The sequence below is a fragment of the Cucurbita moschata genome, unplaced genomic scaffold (assembly GCF_002738365.1).
Source record: "Cucurbita moschata cultivar Rifu unplaced genomic scaffold, Cmos_1.0 Cmo_Scf00110, whole genome shotgun sequence".
Classification (NCBI taxonomy): domain Eukaryota; kingdom Viridiplantae; phylum Streptophyta; class Magnoliopsida; order Cucurbitales; family Cucurbitaceae; genus Cucurbita; species Cucurbita moschata.
The window spans coordinates 209442-226448 of NW_019268626.1; the positions used below are offsets into that span (position 1 = coordinate 209442).

At 35.7% G+C, this 17007-nt stretch overlaps 2 non-coding genes across 2 annotated transcripts; both read right to left on the reverse strand.

The window, feature by feature from the left end:
* Positions 1-12169: 12169 nt before the first annotated feature.
* TRNAQ-UUG lies at positions 12170-12241 on the reverse strand. Its single transcript has one exon. It is a non-coding gene; the product is annotated as a tRNA-Gln (tRNA).
* A 1620-nt stretch (positions 12242-13861) lies between these two features.
* Positions 13862-13933, reverse strand: TRNAC-GCA. Its single transcript has one exon. It is a non-coding gene; the product is annotated as a tRNA-Cys (tRNA).
* Positions 13934-17007: the final 3074 nt, after the last annotated feature.

Sequence of the window (17007 nt, forward strand, 5' to 3'; positions counted from 1 at the left end):
AGAGGCACTATAATGGTCAAGTTCAATGGTATTTTAGATTAAAAAGACTTTTATGAACTTTGTACCTTTGTTAGTGTTATGTTGTAGACATTTGGTCAAGTTCAACAAGTGGGGTTAATGCCACTTTATTTGATTCAAATTGTTAATGTGATAATCCAGTTGAATAGTTACAGGTTATTTTCAAGGTCTCTCTTATTGAACGCCAACAAGACTGAAATGATTGAGATGAGCACGTGAGTGAGTTTGACCAAATTGAAATAAAATCAAATAAAATCACTAAAAAAAATCAATAAAATAGATAAAAAAAATTGAAAAAAAATTAGCCTTATGACACTTCCTTCAACTCGAAAGGCGGTAAATAAAGGATTCCTTCGCCCAAGACCCATGATCCAACTCCCAACATGGAAATGATAAGCTATAGAATCATTCCAAGAACCTCAATGAATGGGTTACAAACTTACATTACGAATCTCGACAACTGGACGTGTCATCGGTGTTAGAAGAACGATCGCATCAGAGCAAGTCATGAGGATAGAAGATCCCGTTGGAGGATGATAGACCAACCGTAATCTTCAACCCAACGAGCCAAGCTTTTGTAGAAGCAAGAACCCTTGTATTAAAGAAATTGATACCTCTTATACAAAATTTTGATCAACCAAGAGATAAAGCTAGAATTAGATGATGAGATCCAAGATTGAGAAACAAGATTTGGAACCTTTTTCTAAATTGAGTCACTTCACCATCGAACTTGATCAAGGCTTGATTTAATTACTCAAATGCAATCTACCACAAGAATTGCATGAAACTTAGAAATGACAAAGATATGCTCAGATTTCTTAGAAATGACAACTTGAGAGATTAATTTCATTGATCACAAATATGCTTTTACATAATAATTTGTGGGTATTTATAGTCTCCCAACAAAAGAAGTGAGTGGTTGTGATTTAATCTCGATCCCTTTAAATCTCCACAGAAGACGAAGTCAACTTGAGCATTACAAACTTTATGAAATTAAAATAATAAATAAAGTTTTCTAACCGCTCATGAAATGATGCTTGCAACTTCATCCACTACTTCAACTGTCCAAATATTTACTTTTGAATCTCCAAATGGTCTTGACTCAAACGAATTAGCTTGTAACACATGAAATGATTGTTGAACCTAGCCTATCCAGTTTTGTAGATGAAGTATGAATGCTTCTTGAATCTTCTTGGCATTGGGTTATGTAATAGGTCCAATTGGAACACCGTGATTCTTATCATCATCCCCCTCTTCAAAAGGATTCGTCCTCGAATCAGAAAAATCATCACCTACATCAAAAGAACTCAACTCATCAACATTTAAAGTAGAATGTACACCGTGATTCTTATCATCATCCCCCTCTTCAGGATTCGTCCTCGAATCAGAAAAATCATCACCTACATCAAAATGACTCAATTTGGCAACATTGAAAGTAGAATGTATTGACAATTATACGAGAACTTCAATTTTATTGTTCCATGCAATAAAATGAGTCATTTTACTAAATGTATTATGGAGCATTTATAGTCAAATAAAGAATTCTTATAGAGCATTTATAGTCAAATAAATAATTAGGAATCCACGCTATCTTTAGATCTACAGACCCACTCCCAATTCTGCTATCCATGCTAACATTAAAATAAAGAATTCTTATAGAGCATTTATAGTCAAATAAATAATTAGGAATCCACGCTATCTTTAGATCTACAGACCCACTCCCAATTTTGATATCCATGCTAACATTAAAATGAAGAATTCATCAGTAAAATTATTTACGCTAATTCATTGAAATTTTAAAAAGAAATCATCTCTTCCAATATTCAATCTAATGCAACTTAGTCAACCTATGCCAGTTGGATAAAAATATATTTCCACTAATTTTGGAAAGAATAGTCAAATTGTGCAACACGAACCAAGTGTGATTAACGTGGATCGAGCACGAGACCTTCAGATCTTCAATCTAACGCTCTCTCAACTGAACTATCCACACTATCGTTAAAAATAAAAATTCATCAGTAAAGGTATTTTCGCTAATTCATTGAAATTTTAAATAGAAATAATCACTAATTTTTAATAAGATATTCAAGTTATCCAACTTGTATAAGGTGCAGTGAACTAGAACACGTTAGGTATTTTCGATAATTCATTGAGATTTTAAAAAGGAATAATGACTAATTTTAGATTGAATAGGCAAGTTATGCAACTAGAATTAGGTGCGCTGAACGTGGAGATCAAACACGTGACCTTCAAGTCTTCAGTCTGACTCTCTCCCAACGAGCTATCCCCGCTAATATTAAAAATGAAAATTCATAAGTAAAGGTATTTTCGCTAATTCATTATGTTTAAAAAAGAAATAATCACTAATTTTAGATTGAATAAGCAAGTTATATTTTTAGATTGTATAGTCACATAATAAACTTGTATTAGGGATAAAACACGTGTGACCTTCAAATTTTCAGTCTAACAATCTCCCAACTAAGCTACTCTTGCTAACATTAAAAATGAATATTCATCGGTAAAGGTATTGGGTACACTTTTGGAAATTCAACAAAATGCAATAGTATTAGACCGATATGCTAGATTTAAATCTCGCTTCTGGAAAATTAGCTTGTAACACACGAATTAGTACACATTAGGTTACCCTCTAATGTTTTCCTGAGCTAAAACCTCAACTCCTAAAGCCTAACTCATGACAATATGTATAAACCTAGGTTCATCAATAATCCATATACCAAGTATCTCCTAAAGCCTAACTCATGACAATATGTATAAACCTAGGTTCATCAATAATCCATATACCAAGTATCTAGAACTATGTGAATAACATGCTAAATAAGTTGCTAGGATTCATCAATAATCCATATACCAAGTATCTAGAACTATGTGAATAACATGCTAAATAAGTTGCTAGGATTCATACCCATAAGTAACCATTATCTGCATTACGATGTGTACTAAAAAGCCCCTATTCCTCTTTAGGTAGGATGTCCTACAATATGTATCATGAGCTAGATGTTATGATAGGCCTACCTTTCCCATCTGTTAAACGAGATGTCCTGCACCACGATTTACTAGTAGGACTACATGATTATGACGACACCACTCATGTGTTCATGGGGANTTACCCACAAGTTCTATGAAGGAATAGAGTGCTGAAAGTGCCTAGAAACCATTCCCCCAATTCAATCCGCCATTGAAGAACTTCAAGAAAAACTTGAAAATCCAATCCAAGGATACATGATGATTCGTCGAGCAAGAATGATTCCAATCAGTTTCTGCACCTCCAAGGAATGCTTCCATAGAAGACCACAAAGAAAAATAACCTCGAGAGCATATCGAATTGAAGGAAATAGGTTTAGAAATTAAATTGGGGATAAGAGTCGAATTCCTATCTACGATCTCTTTTCCTTCAAATTAAGGATTCCTCTAGCTTCAGAGGAAGAAATTGAGGAAACTTAATGAAGGAATCGAGAGATGAAACATCGTAGAACAAGCTACCCAAAAGATCGAAAAATCTAGCGTTTCGAGTGAGTTGCATACCGAGAATGATTTTTGGAAATTAAGGTCTTACACTCAAAGACGTTCCTCCAAACAAATTCCTTTAGCCTGAAGAAAGGATATGGAAGAGGATCAATGACACTCAAAGACGTTCCTCCAAACAAATTCCTTTAGCCTGAAGAAAGGATATGGAAGAGGATCAATGAAGAAATAGGGCCTTGAAACCCCTAGAATCGGCTACCCAATAAGAAATCCTTTGTTTTATCTCCAACGATAAATCATATTTTGGATGAACTTTCGAAGCAAATATCTTAGGCTACGATCCACGAGAAGGTATCAAATCAATCCCTAGCCCTTCCTTGTAATACCCATCTTTAAGTTTCACGAAGAAATCGAGGAGAGAAACGCTGTAAATGTGGCTTTACAGGCCGAGNAATTTGTAGAAAAATTAAAGATTTTTCGAGAAAAATAATAATAAAATATTCAAAAAGTGGCAAATTACGAAAATACCTCTAGAAGAATGGATAATTACAGAAATGCCACTCTAATTAGAATCAGAGCATCTACCGTGACCATCCAAGCAAAATCCTTCGAACTCAAATTTCAACCGTCGGATCTCCTCCAAAATTTGATATGATCTAGAACGAATACGCACAGATCATCACATCCAACGACTAGTATTCAAAGCCAAGGTCGGTAAGGATATGNAACCCCATTTCAGATCGATTCTCATAGAAAATCTTATGGTTTCAGAAACTAGACACAATAAGGAGTATGTGGAAGGAAATATGAAGTAATTCAGATACTGGAAGCTTAAGAATGGACGTCCCAAACGTCGACGACGAGGCAAGTAGCCACCTTGGACTTTTTGTTAATTAATACTTGTAGAAATCGCTTGGATTTTCATATGAACCCTAAACCAAGTATGAATTAAGGATATATGAAAGAGAAACCCAAAGAACCATGAGTTAAGACCCTGAACCGATTAAATAGCTCGAGATTTAAGTAACATTAAAANCGTCGGATCTCCTCCAAAATTTGATATGATCTAGAACGAATACGCACAGATCATCACATCCAACGACTAGTATTCAAAGCCAAGGTCGGTAAGGATATGATTGGAGCTGATATCTCCGAAAAATTATCCAGAAAGTTCGATCTCTAAAGAACGAAGATTCTGGAGCTCTCAATGTCGGTTTAAGCTCCTCCTATAAAGTCTGAAGTAGGAGCAACAATACGGAATAAGAATCGAGNTAAAACAACCTACTATATGAGCTCTGCTGCCTATCAAATTTTAATACTGAGCATATTATAGTATGTTAAGGTTAGATATGAAATTTGGTGGTCATTGGATAAGGATAAGTAGGTAAACCAAGAAACGGTGTAAAATGACCATAATGCCCCTAAGGTAATTTACCTTCGGTTCATGACCTAGATGACCTTCAAATGTGTAAAATGACCATAATGCCCCTAAGGTAATTTACCTTCGGTTCATGACCTAGATGACCTTCAAATGCTTAAAATGACCATAATGCCCCTAAGGTAATTTACCTTCGGTTCATGACCTAGATGACCTTCAAATGCTAAAAATGACCATAATGCCCCTAAGGTAATTTACCTTCGGTTCATGACCTAGATGACCTTCAAATGCTACGAAATTCATCAGTAGATCTTATTTTATGAAGTGTTATATGAATCCTTATCCCATGAGGTTTATATAAGGTAGTGAATTTTGGGAGTTATTGGAAAACCTTAGTTAGCGAAACCAAGATACGGGAGAAAATGCTCATCATGATCCATATGACCTTTGCCATGAATTACGATGTTTATAAGTTTTGTAGTCAATGTTACCAATATTTGCTGCACACAAAAAAAGATAGGGAAGTTAAATTTTTAAGTCACTTTTAGAAAGTATGGTGGATAAATTGGGTACCAAATTATTGTTTTCAACTGCATGTCATCCTCTGATTCATGAGCAAACTGAGGTGGTTAATAAAATATCAGGAGCATTGCTTAGGGCTATTATTTATAAGAATATTAAGTCATAAATTGGGTAACAAATTATTGTTTTCAACTACATGTCATCTTCAAATTAATGACCAAACTGAGGTGGTTAATAGAACATTAGGAGCATTGCTTAGGGCTATTATTTGTAAGAATATTAAGTCCTGGGACGAATTTTTGCCACTCATTGTTCTCTTTTTGAAGTTGCTTACGGATTTAATCCACTTACGCGTCTTGATTTGCTTTCTATTCATTGTAATATTTTTGTGAGTAAAGCAGCCACAAGTAAGGCATATGGGATCAAAACATTGCATAAAGAGGGGAAGGAGACAATTGAGAAACAAAATTTCAATGTTGCTTCAAGAATTAACAAAGGACGGAATGAAATCATTTTTCAACCTCGTAACTGGGTTTGGATACATTTTCGTAAGGAGTGATTCCCATCTCAAAGGAAGACAAAGTTACATCCAAGAGGGGATGACCCTTATCAAGTACTTGAAAGAATTAATAACAATGCATATAAAATGATCTTCTAGGAGAATTTTCAGCACATTCTACTTTCAATGTTGCTGACTTGAGTCCTTTTGATGTAGGTGATGATTTTCTGATTCGAGGACGAACCCTTTTGAAGACGTGGAAGATGATAAGAATCACGGTGTTCCAAATGTTCCAACTGGACCTATTACACGATCCAAGACCAAGAAGATTCAACAAGCATTCATTCTTCATCTACAAAATTGGATAGGCTCGGTTCAACCATTATTTCATGTGTTACAAGCTTATTAAATTGAGAAATGACCATTTAGAGCTTCAGAAGTGAATATTTACACAGTTGAAGGAGCAAATGAAGTTGCAAGCATCATTACATGAGTTATTAGAAAACTTTATTTATTTTTAATTTCATAAAGTTTGTAACGGTAGAATTGTCAAATTGACTTTGTTTTTTTTTTTTAGATTTAAGGGGATCGAGATTAAATCCCGACCACTAACTTATTTTGTGGGAGACTATAAATGCCCCCAAATTATTATGTAAAAATCAGATTTGTGATGAATGAAATTGATCTCTCAAGTTGAGAAGTTTCCCTTCAAAATCCGAGCATCATCTATGCAAGTTTCATGCCATTCTTGTAGTAGAATTGCATATGAGCCATGCAGTCACTCTTTCACATTGTGTGGTTCAGTGAAATTCTCAACCTTCTACTTATTTTTTGGGATTTATTTTATCCGTATTCATTGTAATTTATCCTGATACAAACAAGTTTATTTTTGTAGGGAATGTATTAAGCACATGGATTTATTAATTACGGGAAACTTTTGTATAAAACGAAGTAAATACAAATGGAGTAACATGAGATAGAAGTAAACATAGTAATAAAAAGAAACTACACAAACTTAGAGCAAGTTAATCCCATTTTACAATATAAATATTGTTCAATTGTAGCAAAGAAGTAGTTTTGAAAACTAGCCACTCCAGGTCAATCTATGTTTGGAAAACTAAAATAAAGAATAAATAAATAAATAAAAATATTTTTCAAAAACATAGTTTGGTGTGAAATTTTGCTTAAAATTCAAATGTTTTTTTAAAGGATAAAACACATAATTTTGAAATAAAACAAAAAAATTAATAAATAAATAAATAAAATAGTTATCAATGCATGGTCTCTGGTGGCAATGCTGCTTCAACTGTGTGGTAGACCATGTGAAGTAAACATGACAATATTAGTACGTTCTAAAGCACAAAAATATGTGGATAAATTTCATATATTGAGGTGCGGAAAACATATACACACGGGCAATTAAAAATAATAGATCCACTCTAATGCATTTAGTCTAGTGGTATGATTTTTTTTTTTTTTTTTACAAATTAGGTGGAATGAACAAACAAAAATAATGAGTTTAAAATTACCAAACAAAATATCAATTTTCAAATGGAATGGAGACAACAAGAATATACCAAGGAAATTTTTGTATATATGATTCTCTTCAAATCTTGGAAACTATGAGGATTCCTCTCCTTTCTTGACATAAAGACTTACTTTTTCGGGATTTGGACCATAAACAGTTATCTACTCTTACTTCTACTCCCTTCTCTAAGAATCAACATAGCATAATCATTCCATGAAGGCCGAGGTAGTCTTATAAAAGAAGATGAGGGTACCACTTTCAAATCATTCCATGAGGACTTGAGAAAGTTTTGTAAAAGATGATGAGGGTACCACTTTCTATTGCATAATTTCTATGTGAATAGAGAATGAACCATATTCTTGGGAGATAAGATAGAGCCTCGAGCCTAACATCAAAGGCATTACACAAATTGTTCTATGATATTTTTGTTAGGAACTCTTTGTTATGTTGTCCGCTGAAGGTTTCAGGAAAGGGACACAGATTCTCTATTGCACTAATCTTCCAATAGAAGTTTTACCTTGGTCATCTGTCGTCACAATTCTTTTAAGGAAGATGCGCCCAAATAACCGATGAAGAAGTTTCAGAGAGCCATAGGTTCGAATCCTGTCACCTTGATGTGGTATTCTTAGGGGCCGAAGTGCAAAGCCCCATAGCCTATCTATGGTCAGGAAGGCAGGCGAACCGCGCACACTGAAAAGAAAAAAAAATGAAGATCTCCTTTTCTATAACACGTAGCATGTCATTCTTTTGTCTTTTGAAACCCCTTACCTTATCAGTCATCAGGTAGGTTTTTGGTATCATATATCGAGATAATTATTATGAAAAAGCTATTCCACTAGTGTGACTGAGATACCCTTTCTTTGTGGTATCAGTCATGCTATTTGAATAGCTTGAAGTCATCATAGCCTCTCCACCGGTTTCGAAGACTCCTTCGGCATCAATGTGCTCCAATGAAAGAGATCAGACCCTTTCCTGAACTAGAACCGGGCACAAAACGCCGAGAAGAAAGTCGAAAGCGAGCTCTTTTCGTGTATACGCAATCTCAAAACCCAATTAGCTCACAGACTGTCTCCTCAACCCTGGCGAGTATGAGTGCTTGGTAAGAGAGAATGTCGAATGAGAAAGACATTCGATTACGGCAACATTTGCAACTTCCAAAGTGCACTAAACCTAGTAGAGATCTTCGACCTAACGATAATGGAACTTCAAGCCCATTTAATCAATCCGCTTTGTACCTTATTGTTGACCGAATCGGATGCACACCAGGCCTAAATTGTCTCTCAGTCACCCAGAGAGGAAAGGAAGATCAGATCCGAAGTTTACGAATCGAAGAGAAAGTGGATATGAGTTCTACACGCTTTCATTTTCAAAAGCTTCGCTTGCCTACAGTACTTTATTCAGGATCTGAATTCCTTGATCATTTCCATGGTGGATAACACAAATGAAATCGCTTCCCTGACCGCCCATCTTATGAGTCCATTCTTGTCTTGTTGGTTTGTTGTACTATTCTATACCTCTCTCGATTTATAGAAAGACGTTCGGGAGCTGGGAGAGCCTATTGTGAAGGAAATTTCCTTTTCACGGTAGGCAAAGGTAAAGCGGGAGCTGAATATGTCCACGGTGATCAAGGCAGAGCGACTCCTTCTTTAGAAGAGGTTGGTTTTATCGAAACTGTTAGATCCGCTTTCATTAAAGAAAAAATAGGAGCTCTTGGTTTGGCTGATGTCGATTCGTATGGCAATGCGGACTCGACTCAGGATGTGGATTCCGCTTTTCATACTGCTGCTATGAGCTGGAAGAGCTGGTAAGCTATCTCGCTAAACGAAAGGAAAGAGCACGTACGGGTTGACCTTGTTACGAGGGGCGGGGCCAGCCAAAGAAGGTCAGTCGGACTAGGTTAGGACCCTTGATCCGGTTCAGCTAGGTTCTTGTTGGGTTTTATGCTCTAAAACTCATAGTTTGTAAACAAAAACATATTTTATTTTCAATAAAGTTATTATTGTTGTTTATTCAGTAAAGATTGTTATTGAATAAAGTAAACTTTACGATCATTAATCTAAATCCAATAAACTAAGAACACTCTGGCTATAGTATGATTACTTGAACACTTTACGATCATTAATCTAAATCCAATAAACTAAGAACACTCTGGCTATAGTATGATTACTTGAACTATATACGATCATTAATCTAAATCCAATAAACTAAGAACACTCTGGCTATAGTATGATTACTTGAACTATATGCGATCATTAATCTAAATCCAATAAACTAAGAACACTCTGGCTATAGTATGATTACTTGAACTATATGAAGAGACATAAGAGTGGATCAAGTTCAAGTATATATAGTCAAAATGATCTATAGTATAAGGATAAGGCTGAATACCTTATTCTGGGGACACTATGGGTGCGGCCCACTTTTGTATATGATATAAACAATGTGATCACTACATTGTACATGTGGAGACATGTGAGTGGGGGCGTCCTATGCAATGAGTATTGCATAAGATTGGACCATGAAGAAAACCACTCTCACTTTATAATGTCGTTTACTGTTGAGACTGATTTTCTTTTCATTCGATAACCTAGGTAACTCGGTTTTAATCCTGAGCTAACCATGAACTCCTGTTTATTGGGAATTATCCTTAGATTTGCATGGGTGAGAGTGGCTCTAGTTCGCCGACTCAATAGGCCTCCCATTTCAGGGGTAAGACTGGGTGAATGGCTAGGGACGTGGGGTGCAAGATGGAATTCACTCATACCCACTTTTAAGGATAGAAGAGAGGTAGTTCCCTTAAGCACTGACTCCAGGTCTTGAACAAGGGGCCCCACCCTCTCATTAGCCTGAGAGGGATTCGGTTTACTGGTTGGACCACAAACCAATTGTTCATTAGAGGATCAGTGAGACATAAGGAACAAGAAGTAACTTTAGGGGTAAAACGGTAAATTGACCCAGCTCTAGTTACGAACAACCTGTGAAGGATCGACTTACTAATCATGGTTATATCAAATGGATAGAAATATATCTATAGTAGGGGAGTGCAACTACTAGGCTATTGTGGAGTGTCCTAGTAGTTAACGAATGTTGGTTAACCAGGTTAATGAGTTTAACCAGTTAATCTTGGATCGTTGGAGCCCATGATCTATAGGTCCATTAGGTCCCTCTGCTAGCTCATATCAAACTAAACCATAGAACAGTGTGATGAGTGAGTTCGAAGTGTTCGAATTCAACTTAGGGAATATGCACTACATATATACGATATATTTAACTGCATTTTTGTTTTATTTACGAATTAAACAAAAAGAGAGAATCTGAGATATTTAAATAAGATTTAAATATCTTAATCAATTATGTGTCGGAATTCATTGGGATTGGCATTTGAATTAATATTAAATATTAATTAAATAGTTTAATTAATCATTTAATGTTACTTTAATTTGAAATTCATTATTCAAATTCATTGTTGAATTAAAATGAAGAAAGTCAAAATGTTGACTTTATTTAATGGAAAAATCCATGTTTGTGGAATCTTGAGGTGTCAAAATTTTGTTTAACCAAACTTGCATGCTTGCCAAATAACCCCACAAGTTTGAGTGGAATTTTGAGTGTCAAAATTTGGTTAACTCAAACATGCTTGCCACATAATCCCAAACATTTGAGTGGAATTTTAAGTGTCAAAATTTTGTGATCTCAAATTTGCATGAACATGCAAACATGACTCTTTAAATAGAGTGATCATGGTACATGGAAGGTCTTCTTTTTCTTGGTGAAAAGCCTTGAGAAAAAACCTCTCACAAACACTCTCTTCACATATACAAAATCCCTCCCAAGTTTAGTCACTCACCAGATTCCACAATCTCGTTCTAAGGCCGAAGAATAGTGGAGAAGACACTAGTTGTGGTTCGAAACCGGTTCGTGAGGAAAAAGGAGTTTGAGCTACAAAAGGATAGTATCTAAACTCATTAAGTTTTAAGACTTATAAACATGCTAGTTATTTACTATAATTGATGTTGTAAAAGTTCCTAAGATCCAAATTGCTTCCGCATGTGTTATATTAACACCATCAGTTCTTCCATGCGAGAATGTATGCGTATCGGTATCCTCTTTAGGATCAGTTGCTTCCTCTTTTTGTCTATACGTTTGGAGAAACCTGCTAAGCCCGCCTTTCTTATCAGGTGTGATTCAATCTTTTAGCTCAAACTTTTCTATCGTCCGACGGAAAAAGTACGAGTACAACTACCTTTTCCTTTGGAGAAACCTGCTAAGCCCGCCTTTCTTATCAGGTGTGATTCAATCTTTCAGCTCAAACTTTTCTATCGTCCGACGGAAAAAGTAGGAGTACGACTACCTTTTCCTTTTCTTGCTCGAGTCAAGGGATCATTCAGTTTCTACCAAAAAGTTCGCTATCTATTAGTTTAGTTGTCGTAAACGAATGTATTTCTCATTTCATGTTAGCTCCTCCAAGAGCTTCCTGGTCCGTAGTAGATGAAACCTACTGATTTTTTTCATAAAGTCAGTTCATAGATCAAGAAAGAATGAAGCTGCTTACAGGGACGGTTGTACGATACGACGTCTTTAACCCTGCTATCAACCTAGCCATTCTCGCTTGTTGCTTTAAGTGGTCTCCCCACTATGGTCTTCAACAAGTAAAGGTCATGTTCATGAAGCGGAGCAAGTTTGGAATAACTTAAGAATGTTACACATTATGCCTCAAGAAAATTTGTGTTGTCGTACTTAAAGGTCCTACCGGGAGTTGAACCCAGGTCGTTGGATTCAAAGTCCAAAGTGCTAACCACTACACCATAGAACCCCTTGTAAAAATTTATTTTGGAATGGTTTTTCCTATTTTATGCAGATTCCACAAGAAGAGAGATCCTATCACGAGTAAAACTCAAGTTATTGGATTCAAAATTCTAGAGCTGTTTTATCTAACTCGTTGTGACCTTGAGAACCTTTAGAGTGGTTGCAGAAGTAACCCTCCAGTGTTGATTGAAGCTCTTAGAGAACATGTAATTTTATATATTTCTTATAGTTAATTTATATATTGTTGTATATTACAAACAAATTGAAATAATACTTTACATCCCAGTCTTTCTTTCTTCCGTGCAAAACTTAACATGAAAACTATATTATTTCAATATTCACTCGAGAAACAAGGGGTGAAAACTATATTATTTCAAACCCTCCATTATTGCTTCTACTTTGCGTGAAAATGCTTTCACTAAACCATGTTACTAACTGGTTGGTTTGGTTCGGTTCAATTCTTAGGTCCACTAGATTGAATCGACCCCTAGCTCAATTAAACTCTTGATAATATAAAAATCATAAGTTTCTTAAATTACGTTAACTAAAAGTTTAACCCCTAATTTTTTTTAGAATATTTATCTTTGTGTCTAGTTGATCTCTAAATGCTTAGAAGTATCTAATAAGACTTCTATTTAAGGAACTTTTCTCTATAAAAGATGTAAGACTTTAGGTTTATTATTAAGGAATTTCAAATGAGTGATTTGATATATCACAGAGGACAAAATATTTATTTGTTTCAAATATCTTATGTTGACCATTCTTTTTCTAATGGCATTAGGTTGAATCTCATTAATAACAATATCCCAAAACTCAAGTAAAGATGACATCAAAATTAATACTTTAATTTCATCTTCAAAATTTATTTCCACTTAACTCAGTTGACTTGTAATCATAATAGTCATTTATTCAACAATAAGGGTGTTAGCATGCATTTGGAAATGAACCATATCTAAAAAAATTTAGATAAAATAGAAAAGAATTGTAATCTCAAAGACAATGATACTATGTGAAACTAGCCTCAACTTAACTCTTAGGGGCGGTAAACTAACAGTTCCTTCACCCAAGACCCATGGCCCAACTCCTAACATGGAAGGGATAATCTAGAGAATCATTCCAAGAACCCTAACGGATGGGTTACAAACTCACATTATCAAGCTCGACAACAAACAATGTCGCCGGCAAACTTAGGAATAAAAATAGGAGACATTTTATAGATTTAGGAGGAGTAAGTGAAAACAAAAAGAGAGTCATGACCTATTTTCGGTGGGTTCTCGAAGCACCGATTGCAAGTTAAGAGAGGTTGAAAACAAAGTAGAATGTTTTCTCGAAATAAAAAAAGAAATAAAATATAATGAACACATATATTTACATTTACATTATATTCAAAATATCAAAAATAGTTGGTGTTGTTTGTCTAGGACAATCTTAGTTTTTGACCATGTTCATAGTGGGTGAAAGTAGCCTAATTGTAAGTTTTTTACCATGTTCATTAGTGGGTGTTTGGATATCACACTCTTTTCTTAATGATTTCTTGATTCTTGTCCGAGAAAGTGGCCCTTAGGTTCTAAGTACATGGTTCTTTTCCTTTAGACACTCGGTGGTCGGCTTTGTCGTCCAAAATAAAAGGGCCTAACCAGATTCGAACTGATGACCTCTTGATCTGCAATCAAATGCTCTACCACTGAGCTATGAACCCATTTTGCATGATTTCAACCTTAGTGACCCCTTCTACAGAGTGTCAGTCCAAAAGTGAAAAAAGTGTCTGTCTAAAATAAAAGGGCCCAACCAAGTTCAAACGGGTGACCGGGATGCAAGGAATTAAAAAACTTTATTTTTGACGTAGAACAATACTTTAAGGTTACAGGAACTTGCTCATAGGACCTAAGAGTTAAGTTGGCCACAATGCATCTCATGGACGGTGGCGCTCGAAGGTGGATGATATAAAAAATGGGTCATGCACCATAAACTCATGGGAAGATCGTTGATGGAATCGATGCAATCGACGCTCCCCTTGATGGGTTGCCAATTAAAGACCTAACGTTTGATGTTGACTCTTTTGAAGAAAAAGCCACACGATCGAACACCTCGAAATGTCACGGTAGCTCTAAGAACTCTATCATACGACTTGAGAGTTGAGGGCTATAGGAACTTTCTCATACGACCTGAGAGTTAAGTTAGCCGCAATGCATCTCATGGACGATGCAAAACTATGGTAGTGCTCGAAGGTGAATGGTATAAAAAATGGGTCATGCACCATAAACTCATGGGAAGATCGTTGATGGAATAGATGCAATCGACGCTCCCCTGAATGGGTTGCCAATCAAAGACCTAACATTTGATATTGACTCTTTTGAAGAAAGAGCCACACAATCGAACAGCTCGAATCATCACGGTAGCTCTGAGAACTCTAACACACACATCGAAGGACTTGTCGAAGAGTTAGACATTAAGCAAAAGATCATGCTAAAACTCTTCAGCGATCTAACAAAAGACTTCAGCACATCTACACCAAAAATCCATTGTCGTCCAGCAGTCAGGATATTTGGCTTTCACCCAAGGGACCCGTGTTCGATTCCCGGCAATGGAATATGAGCACCAGTGAGTTTGACAAGTTGGGCTGTAGAGAACCCATGTGGGCTTAACAAACTTAAAATCCAAGAATACAACCCCTTAAATGGAAACCGCTAAGGAATTAAAAAGCTTTATTTTTGACGTAGAACAATACTTGAAGGTTACTGGAACTTGCTCATAGGACCTGGTTGCAATGCATCTCATGGACGATGCAAAACTATGGTGGCGCTCGAAGGTGAATGGTATAAAAAACGTCGCGGTAACTCTGAGAACTCTATCACACACATGAAAGGACTTGTCGAAGAGTTAGACATTACTCAAAACATCATAGTAAAACTCTTAAGAGATTAGACAAAAGACTTTAGGACAACTACACCAAAAATTCATTGTTGTCCAACGGTTTTGATATTTGGCTTTCACCTAGGAGATTCTGGTTTGATTCTCTGAAATTGAAATTGAATATTATTTTCTTATTTCTTTTTATTTTATAGTTTCATTTTTTTGTCACCAATTATATTTAAACTTTACCTCATTTTGAGGGCACTTTAACGGTCAAGTTCAATAGTATCTTAGATTAAAAAGACTTTTATGAACATCGTACCTATGTTAGTGTAATGTAATAGATATTTGTTTCAATTTCAACAAGTGGGGTTGAGGTGATTTAAATGGTTAATGCGATAATCTGGCTATTTTTGAGGTCTCTCTTATTGAATGCCATCATGGTTGAGATTAGCAGTCGAGTGAGTTTGACAAGGAGACTCGAATTTAAACTTTACCTACGTTTGAGAGGCACTATAATGGTCAAGTTCAAAGGTATTTTAGATTAAAAAGACTTTTATGAACTTTGTACCTTTGTTAGTGTTACTTTGTACCTTTGTTAGTGTTATGTTATAGACATTTGGTCAAGTTCAACGAGTGGGGTTGAGGTGATTCAAATGGTTAATGTCACTTTATTTAATTCAAATTGTTAATGTGATAATCGAGTTGAATAGTTACAGGTTATTTCCAAGGTCTCTCTTATTGAACGCCAACAAGGCTGAAATGATTGAGATGAGCACCTGAGTGAGTTTGACAAAATTGAAATAAAATCAAATAAAATCACTAAAAAAAATCAATAAAATTGAAAAAAAATTAGCCTTATGACACTTCCTTCAACTCGAAGGGCGGTAAATCAAGGATTCCTTCGCCCAAGACCCATGATCCAACTCCCAACATGGTAATGATAAGCTATAGAATCATTCCAAGAACCTCAATGGATGGGTTACAAACTCACATTACCAATCTCGACAACTGGACATGTCATCGACGTTAGAAGAACAACTGCATCAGAGCAAGTCATGGGGATAGAAGATCCCGTTGAAGGATGATAGCCCAACTGTAATCTTCAGTCCAACGAGCCAAGCTTTTGTAGAAGCAAGAACCCTTGTATTAAAGAAATTAACACTTTCTTATACAAAATTTTGATCAACCAAGAGATAAAGCTAGAATTAGATGATGAGATCCAAGATTGAGAAACAAGATTTGGGGAACCTTTTTCTAAACTGAGTCACTTCACGATCAAACTTGATCAAGGCTCGATTGAATGACTGAGATGCAATCTACCACAAGAATTGCATGAAACTTAGAAATGACAAAGATATGCTAAGATTTCTATAAGAGGGATCGTCTCAACTTGAGATATCAATTTCATTGATCACACATATGCTTTTACATAATAATTTTTGGGTATTTATAGTCTTCCAACAAAAGAAGTTAGTGGCCGTGATTTAATCTCGATCCCTTTAAATCTCCACACAAGACGAAGTCAATTTAAGCATTACAAACTTTATGAAATTAATATAATAAATAAAGTTTTCTAACCACTCATGAAATGTTGCTTGCAACTTCATCCACTACTTCAACCGTGCAAATATTTACTTTTGAATCTCCAAATGGTCTTGACTCAAACGAATCAGCTTGTAACACATGAATTGATGGTTGAACCTAGCCTATCCAATTTTGTAGATGAAGTATGAATGTTTGTTGAATCTCCTTGGCCTTGGGTTGTGTAATAGGTCCAGTTGGAACACCGGGATTCTTATCATCAACCCCCTCTTCAAAAGGATTCGTCCTCGAATCAGAAAAATCATCACCTACATCAAAAGAACTCAACTCAGCAACATTGAAAGTAGAATGTACACCGTGATTCTTATCATCATC